Source organism: Rosa chinensis, chromosome 4 (genome assembly GCF_002994745.2).
Source record: "Rosa chinensis cultivar Old Blush chromosome 4, RchiOBHm-V2, whole genome shotgun sequence".
Classification (NCBI taxonomy): domain Eukaryota; kingdom Viridiplantae; phylum Streptophyta; class Magnoliopsida; order Rosales; family Rosaceae; genus Rosa; species Rosa chinensis.
The window spans coordinates 7,460,157-7,469,854 of NC_037091.1; positions in this window are offsets into that span (position 1 = coordinate 7,460,157).

Genomic DNA, 9,698 nt, shown 5'->3' on the forward strand with positions numbered 1-9,698 from the left:
CTCTTCTTATTTTCAGGATGTCGAATGAACCTAGACTCGACTTTCCCATGCTTGACTCAACAGGCTCGAATTACCACAGTTGGGTAATAGATGTTGAGAACCACCTTACTTCAAAGGGAATATTACCCATAATCGAGGCACCTAACCCGGATCGTGTGTTCGTGCGAACACCTACAAAGCATGCTCAAACAATTATCTTGATGCGACACCATATGGACAAGACACTCAGATTAGAGTATATGTCGATCAAGGATGCAAGAGAGCTATGGATATCACTAGAAGAGTGTTTTGGCAATGTCCAAGATTCCCTCCTCCCTGACTTGAAGGTTCAATGGAACAATCTGTGCTTTGCTGATTTCAAGTCTGTTGCTGAATATAATTCAGAAGCTCTTCGCCTATAGTCCATGTTGAGGTTTTGTGGACAACTTGTCACAGAGCAAGAGCTAATTGAGAAAACTCTCTCCACCTTCCCCGTTTCAGCCATTGTGGTATCAAAGCAATACCGCACTGAAGTCAATGCTGGACGGATCACGAGGTTTCATCAGCTTATCAATCTCATATTTGTAGCTGAGAAACATGATAACATACTCGTGAGGAATTATAATTCAAGGTCCATTGGAACTAAGAGCGTTCATGAGGTGAATTATAATGCACCCAAAAGAAGGCGCAAGGAGCGGAACCCTAAGAATAAGGGATATGAGGGACGTATGAGTCCATATAACCACCCTAACAAGGAAGGAACCGCAAGTTTGGCACGAATACACGTGGTGGCAATGCCACACGTGGGAGAGGTGGTCGGGGTATCCTTGGTTGTGGTGGTGGCACTATGGCTCGTGGTGGAGGCGCCGTAGGTCGTGGTGGTGGCACCAACCCTCCTAGGGAACGCCCACAACGTGCACAACATGCACCTCAATTAAAGGAAGGCAACCACAATAACATGTTTCATCGATGTGGATCAAGTGAGCATTGGTTCAAGCAATGCAAGGCAAGCGAGCAACTAGCTTCAAGATACAGGGCATACAGGGACCTGAGGGAGCAAGAAGTGTACCTTGCAGAAGAAGAAGATGGTGCGGATGTCAATCTCACCATAGAGGACTTCAAAGCTGAAGATGAAGTGCAAAAGGATGCTGCAGACTTTGATTAGAATAGTCCTTTTATTTTCCAAGAATTTCTGTAATGGCAATATGCCTTAGTCAATAAATGACAATTGTATTAACCTTCTTCTTATGTGGTGCACCCAATGAAATATGATGTCTAGGAAAGTCATTGAGATTAATGGTACTTAAGAGAGCCTAGCTCCACCAACATCTCTCTCTACTTTCCTGGTCATATTTGATTGGAGTTACCAAAGGGATAGAGTGACTACAATGTGTCTTAGTTTGATTTTATTTTGGATTAGACTTTTTGGGACCTTTGATGTAATCATTGGCTATCTTTATTAATAAAGTATCTTATTATTATTCGATGTCATGGACATGTTTTAATTCCGAACTTTATTATTTTTCAGTATGTTTCCTGGAGAGTTGGAATGCCTTGTTGATAGTGGCACCACACATACTATATTCCGACATAGGCAACTATTTCTATGGATGACGTCTAGTGGATCTTCTGTGACTACGATGGCTGGACCATCTCAATTGATTCGTGGTCGAGGACCAGCTCAATTTATGTTGCCTAATGGCACAAATATTAATGTCTCCGAAGCTCTATATGCTCCTAGGGTTGGAAGAACCCTGTTGAGTTTTAAAGATATAAGAGCCAATGGTTTTCATGTGGAAACACATTGTGAGAATGGACAAGAGTTCCTTTGCATCACCTCTAATGACTACGGACATAAACGAGTATTAGAGAAACTTATGTATCGCTCTAGTGGGTTGTATGTAACCACTATTCGAATTATTGAATCCAACCATGTCATGAGAGATGACTTGTGGGATTCTGACACATATAGGCTTTGGCATGACCGTTTGGGACACCCAGGTCGTGATATGATCATCCATATATTAAAGACTTCACACGAATATTCATTTTTCAAAACGAAAAGAAGTCAGAACCAAAATTCGATCCAAGGTAGCGCTGGCGCCGCCTACCCCCTGCGGCCCAAAAGTGGTATTAACTCCACCAATACCTCCTTGGTTCCTTTTTCTACTTCAAAAGTCAATTGTGACTTCGTGCTCAACCGGATACTTCCCTGGTTCATTCTAAAGCCCATATTTTCATTTTACAAAGCCTGCTCTTTAGCAAAATTAGGATCGAGACCATCCTATGCAAAGGACACTAAGGAAAATATTCCATTCTTACAAAGAATCCAAGGTGATATTTGTGGACCTATTCAACCAACTTGCGGACCATTTAGATATTTTATAGTGTTGGTTGATGCATCGACACGATGGTCACATGTCATGCTATTATCCACAAGAAATGCTGCATTTGCTAAACTCCTAGCACAAATCATTAAATTAAGGGCTTACCACCCTGATCATCCCATTAAGTCAATTCGTCTTGACAATGCTGGAGAGTTTACATCAAAAATGTTTGATGACCATTGCATGTCCATTGGGATTGAGGTTGAACACCCTGTTCCTCATGTTCACACCCAAAATGGTCTCGTAGAAGCTGCCATTAAATGACTTCAAATGGTCGCTAGAGCATTGGTTATGCGCACCGATCTCCCTGTTTCTGCTTGGTGCTATGCAATATTGCCTGCAGCTGTGCTCATTCGTCTGAGGCCTACTGCCACTCAACCCTTTTTTGCGTCTCAGATGGTTACTGGATATGAGCCTGATGTCTCGCACTTACACATATTTGGGTGTACAATTTATGTGCCAATTGCGCCTCCACAGCGCACCAAAATGGGTCCTTAAAGACGATTAGGCATTTATGTTGGATATGACTCTCCAACCATTATCCGCTACTTAGAACCCTTGACAGGCGATCTATTTACCGCTAGATTTGCTGATTGTCACTTTGATGGGACAGTCTTCCCGTCATTAGGGGGAGATATAAATAATAATGTTCAACAGGAACGACAGAAATTGTTATGGTCTATCTCCAGTTTGTCTCATCTTGATCCCCGAACCACACAGTCCGAAATTGAAGTGCGGAGAATTCTCGATCTTCAGAACATTAAGTCGTTCTTGTTGACCATTATTGTTCCAATCTCCCCCTAATGACAGAAAGACTGTCTCATCAAAGTGACAATCCGTAAATCTAGCGATAAATAGATCGCCTGTCAAGGGTTCTAAGTAGCGGATAATGGTTGGAGAGTCATATCCAACATAAATGCCTAATCGTCTTTGAGGACCCATTTTGGTGCGCTGTGGCGGCGCAGTTGGTACATAAACTGTACACCCAAATATGCATAAGTGTGAGACATCAGACTCATATCCAGTAACCATCTGGAACACAGAAAAGGGTTGAGTGGCAGTAGGCCTCAGACGAATGAGCACAGCTGTATGCAATATTGCATAGCCCCAAGCAGAAACAGGGAGATTGGTGTGCATAACCAATGCTTTAGCGACCATTTGAAGTATTTTAATGGCAGCTTCTGCAAGACCATTTTGGGTGTGAACGTGAGGAACATGGTGTTCAACCTCAATCCCAATGGACATGCAGTAGTCATCAAACGTTTTTGATATAAACTCTCTAGCATTGTCAAGACGAATTGACTTAATGGGATGATCAGGGTGGTGAGCCCTTAATTTAATGATTTGTGCTAGGAGTTTAGCAAATGCAGCATTTCTTGTGGACAATAGCAAGACATGTGACCATCGTGTCAATGCATCAACCAACACCATAAAATATCTAAATGGTCCGCAAGTTGGTTGAATAGATCCACAAATATCACCTTGGATTATTTGTAAGAATGGAATATTTTCTTTAGTGTCCTTTGCATAGGATGGTCTCGATCCTAATTTTGCTAAAGAGCAGGCTTTGTAAAACGAAAGATGAGCTTTAGAAGCAACCAGGGAAGTATCCGGTTGAGCCACGAAGTCACAATCGACTTTAGAAGTAGAAAAAGAAACTAAGGAGGTATTGGTTGCGTCAATACCACTTTTGGGCCGCAGGGGGTAGGCGGCGCCAGCGCTACCTTGGATCGAATTTTGGTTCTAACTTCTTTTCGTTTTGAAAAATAGATGTCCGTGTGAAGTCTTTAATATACGGATCATCATATCACGACCTGGGTGTTCCAAAAGGTCATGCCAAAGCCTATATATGTCAAAATCCCATAAGTCATCTCTCATGACATGGTTGGATTCAATAATTTGAATAGTGGTTGCATACAACCCACTAGATCGACACATAAGTTTCTCTAATACTCGTTTATGTCCGCAATCATTAGAGGTGATGCAAAGGAACTCTTGTCCATTCTCACAATGTGTTTCCACATGAAAACCATTGGCTCTTATATCTTTAAAACTCAATAGGGTCTTTCCAGCCCTAGGAGCATATAGAGCTTCGGTGACATTAATACTTGTGCCATTTGGCAACATAAATTGAGCTGGTCCTCGACCATGAATCAATTGTGATGGTCCAGCCATCGTAGTCACAGAAGGTCCACTAGGCGTCATCCATAGAAATAGTTGCCTATGTCACAATATAGTATGTGTGGTGCCACTATCAACAAGGCATTCCAACTCTCCAGGAAACATACTGAAAAATAATAAAGTTCGGAATTAAAACATGTCCATGACATCGAATAATAATATGATACTTTATTAATAAAGATAGCCAATGATTACATCAAAGGTCCCAAAAAGTCTAATCCAAAATAAAATCAAACTAAGACACATTGTAGTCACTCTATCCGTTTAGTAACTCCAATCAAATATGACCAGGAAAGTAGAGAGAGATGTTGGTGGAGCGAGGCTCTCTTAAGTACCATTAATCTCAATGACTTTCATAGACATCATATTTCATTGGGTGCACCACATAAGAAAAAGGTTAATACAATTGTCATTTATTGACTAAGGCATATTGCCATTACAGAAATTCTTGGAAAATAAAAGGACTATTCTAATCAAAGTCTGCAGCATCCTTTTGCACTTCATCTTCAGCTTTGAAGTCCTCTATGGTGAGATTGACATCTCCACCATCTTCTTATTCTTCTTCGTCTTCTTCTTCTGCAAGGTACACTTCTTGCTCCCTCAGGTCCCTGTATGCCCTGTATCTTAAAGCTAGTTGTTCGCTTGCCTTGCATTGCTTGAACCAATGCTTACTTGATCCACATCGATGACACATGTCATTGTGGTTGCCTCCCTTTAACTGAGGTGCACGTTGTGCATGTTGTGGGTGTTCCCTAGGAAGGTTGGTGCCACCACCACGAGCCATGACGCCTCCACCACGAGCCATGGCGCCACCACCACGACCAGGGATACCACGACCACCTCTCCCACATGTGACATTGCCACCACGTGTATCCGCACCAAACTTGCAGTTTCCTTCCTTGTTAGGGCAGTTATATGGACCCATACGTCCCTCATATCCCTTATTCTTAGGGTTTTGCTCCTTGCGCCCTCTTTTGGGTGCATTATAATTCACCTCATGAACGCTCTTAGTTCCAATGGGCCTTGAATTATAATTCCTCATGGTAAGTTATCATGTTTCTCAGCTACAGATATGAGATTAATAAACTAATGAAACCTCGTGATCCGTCCAGCATTGACTTCAGTGCGGTATTGCTTTGATACCACAATGGCTGAAACGGTGAAGGTGGAGAGAGTTTTCTCAATTAGCTCTTGCTCTGTGATAGGTTGTCCATAAAACCTCAACATCGACTGTAGGCAAAGAGCTTATGAATTATATTCAGCAACTGTTAATGCTTGGATCCGTTGGGGATCTAATTAACGATAAGTAAGAGATAGAGAGAGAGAGTGACACGAGATGTATAGTGGTTCACCTCCCGCCTTAGCGGGAGACTACGTCCACTTGAAAGCTTATACTAGTGTGTCGAGCCTTGCGGCCCAAGTGCATTACAAAGTGTGTAATGGAGTTGGATTGGAATGGATGGTGTTTAAGTGGGAGGAGGCATTCCTTTTATAGGTGAAGGAATGCTTCTCCTTTACATTTTCTTAGATGTGGGACAAGAACCCACTATTCTAGTATAGAAATGCCTAGCTATGAGGGCATGTTGGCAAGGGCGGGAACGTGGCTTCCCGGTGTCGGATTTGTGACTTCCGGATACCGTAGCGTAGCCTGAACATAGGGCTACAAGATGCATGTCTCGGTTGGGCCTCACCATGGCTTGTGGGTGTCCCAAAGAGGGTGTTAATTATGCTTGGTGAGATAGCAAACTAGTATCACTAGTAGAGGTATCTACAAGTCCCCGAAGTCCCCAAGTAAGAGGAGCTTCTTGGTTGGGGAGTTATACACATGATGTCACCAAGCATAAGTAACCGGGCGGTACGGAGCCCCTACAAGTCCCCGAACTCCGTAAGCAAGAAGGGACTCGTAGACCTGCACAACAAAGACAAAAAAACAGGCATATGTAGAATGCTCGTTGCATTGGGCAACAAATGTGAGTTGCACTGATATGCGTTGGCATATATGAGCGTAATAGTGCGCATATGGTCGTGTGAGAAAATGAATTGCATATGATAAATGCGTGACGCCCGCAAGGAGACGAACGAGGTCGAGTTTGACGGGGTTATGCTCGCGAGATGCAAGTTGCATGAGCGCCGCGGTTGTCTCTCGTATTAATGGAACGCGAAAAGAATTTGATTTGTCGCAATCGGTAAACGACAAATGGTAGAAAAATTCAATGTTCCATTAACGTGTAGTGTGTCGAGTAGACATGTAAAGCTCGAGGATTGCCGGGAAGGCATGAGCGGAAAGCTCGGGGGTGCCGGGAAGGCATGAGCGGAAGCTAGGGGGTGCCGGGAAGGCATGAGCGGAAGCTCGGGGGTGCCGGGAAGGCATGAGCGGGAAACTCGTGAGCGGAAGCTCAAGGGTTGCCGGGAAGGCATGAGCGGAAGCTCGGGGTGCCGGGAAGGCATGAGCGGGAAGCTCGTGAGCGGAAGCTCCTGGGTTGCCGGGAAGGCATGAGCGGAAGCTCGGGGTGCCGGGAAGGCATGAGCGGGAAGCTCGTGAGCGGAAGCTCAAGGGTTGCCGGGAAGGCATGAGCGGAAGCTCGGGGTGCCGGGAAGGCATGAGCGGGAAGCTCGTGGGTGCCGGGAAGGCATGAGCGGGAAGCTCGTGAGCGGAAGCTCAAGGGTTGCCGGGAAGGCATGAGCGGAAGCTCGGGGTGCCGGGAAGGCATGAGCGGGAAGCTCGTGAGCGGAAGCTCGTGAGCGGAAGCTCATGGGTTGCCGGGAAGGCATGAGCGGAAGCTCGGGGTGCCGGGAAGGCATGAGCGGGAAGCTCGTGAGCGGAAGCTCAAGGGTTGCCGGGAAGGCATGAGCGGAAGCTCGGGGTGCCGGGAAGGCATGAGCGGGAAGCTCGTGGGTGCCGGGAAGGCATGAGCGGAAGCTCGGGGTGCCGGGAAGGCATGAGCGGGAAGCTCGTGAGCGGAAGCTCATGGGTTGCCGGGAAGGCATGAGCGGAAGCTCGGGGTGCCGGGAAGGCATGAGCGGGAAGCTCGTGAGCGGAAGCTCAAGGGTTGCCGGGAAGGCATGAGCGGAAGCTCGGGGTGCCGGGAAGGCATGAGCGGGAAGCTCGTGAGCGGAAGCTCCTGGGTTGCCGGGAAGGCATGAGCGGAAGCTCGGGGTGCCGGGAAGGCATGAGCGGGAAGCTCGTGAGCGGAAGCTCAAGGGTGCCGGGAAGGCATGAGCGGGAGCTCGGCGGTGCCGCTGAGGCACGAGCGGAAGCTCGGCGGTGCCGCTGAGGCACTAACGGGTAGCTCGATGGTGATGCCCTGAGGCATGAGCGTTGCCGTTGCTAATTATGTTGGGCTGTATGTACAAGTCCCCGAAGTCCCCAGTCAAGGAGGGTGTTCTTGCGGGTTGATACCAAAGCGTAGCTTTGTGCCATATATCAAGCATAATTAGTGCGAGTGCGTCGTCCATCTAGAATTGTTGGAGCGAAAGCTTTTGTCCTTTCGGGTGGGCCCCTGCTAGGCCCTGCGAGGAGTCCCCCACTCCTGGCTATAGACCTCCGGATGGTCAGACAATTGTTTGATGAGGGGAGCTGCGCGGAGCAGAGGGTGTTGGGTAGCGTGCCCAATCTTAGATACCCAAGCGTCGGGGTTAACTGCCGGATCAATGGCTGCCGTGGGCTGTGTTAACTAGTCCCTAGCTGTTTTCTCGAAGGAGAAACTTGACTGCAATGCCGCGTAGCGGTCATTGTCATTATGAGGCGTTGCCTTACCGCTTATCTTATGCCAATTTGGAGCGAGTTGGAGTTGGAATTGATTAAGTGCCCAAATATGTTGGAGTTGTCCTAGCCTCGCTAGCAGAGGAATATGTCGCCACCGGACACGCTGGAGGAAGATGTCGCCGCTGGACCTGCTTAGCGGAAAATGTCGCCGCCGGACACACTAGCGGAAAATGTCGCCGCTGGACATGCTGGCGGAAGATGTCACCGCCGGACTCGCTTAGCCGAAAATGTCGCCGCCGGACCCACTAGCGGAAAATCTCGCCGCTGGACATGCTGGCGGAAGATGTCACCGCCGGACTCGCTTAGCGGAAAATGTCGCCGCCGGACCCGCTAGCGGAAAATGTCGCCGCTGGACATGCTGGCGGAAGATGTCACCGCCGGACTCGCTTAGCGGAAAATGTCACCACCGGACCCGCTAGCGGAAAATGTCGCCGCTGGACATGCTGGCGGAAGATGTCACCGCCGGACTCGCTTAGCGGAAAATGTCGCCACCGGACCCGCTAGCGGAAAATGTCGCCGCTGGACATGCTGGCGGAAGATGTCACCGCCGGACTCGCTTAGCGGAAAATGTCGCCGCCGGACCCGCTAGCGGAAAATGTCGCCGCTGGACATGCTAGCCTCGCTGGAGGAATATGTCGCCGCGGACACGCCGGCGGAAGATGTCGCCACTGGACCTGCTTAGCAGAAAATGTCGCCGGCGGACACACTAGCGGAAAATGTCGCCGCTGGACATGCTGGCGGAAGATGTCACCGCCGGACTCGCTTAGCGGAAAATGTCGCCGCCGGACCCGCTAGCGGAAAATGTCGCCGCTGGACATATTGTTCTGTTGGCTGATGTTGACTAGAGTTGGTCGGCGTTGACCGGTGTTTGATCAACGTTGACTAAGCCTTGTTCGGCGTTGACTTTTGTGAGTTGGGCGTTGACCGACCCCGCCGGGCGTTGACCAAGCTCTAATTTGATGTTTACCGAAGTTCATGGTACGTGACGAAGCCTTTGTGTTGGCTTCCCACAGACGGCGCCAATGTTAATGCTTGGATCCGTTGGGGATCTAATTAACGATAAGTAAGAGATAGAGAGAGAGAGTGACACGAGATGTATAGTGGTTCACCTCCCGCCTTAGCGGGAGACTACGTCCACTTGAAAGCTTATACTAGTGTGTCGAGCCTTGCGGCCCAAGTGCATTACAAAGTGTGTAATGGAGTTGGATTGGAATGGATGGTGTTTAAGTGGGAGGAGGCATTCCTTTTATAGGTGAAGGAATGCTTCTCCTTTACATTTTCTTAGATGTGGGACAAGAACCCACTATTCTAGTATAGAAATGCCTAGCTATGAGGGCATGTTGGCAAGGGCGGGAACGTGGCTTCCCGGTGTCGGATTTGTGACT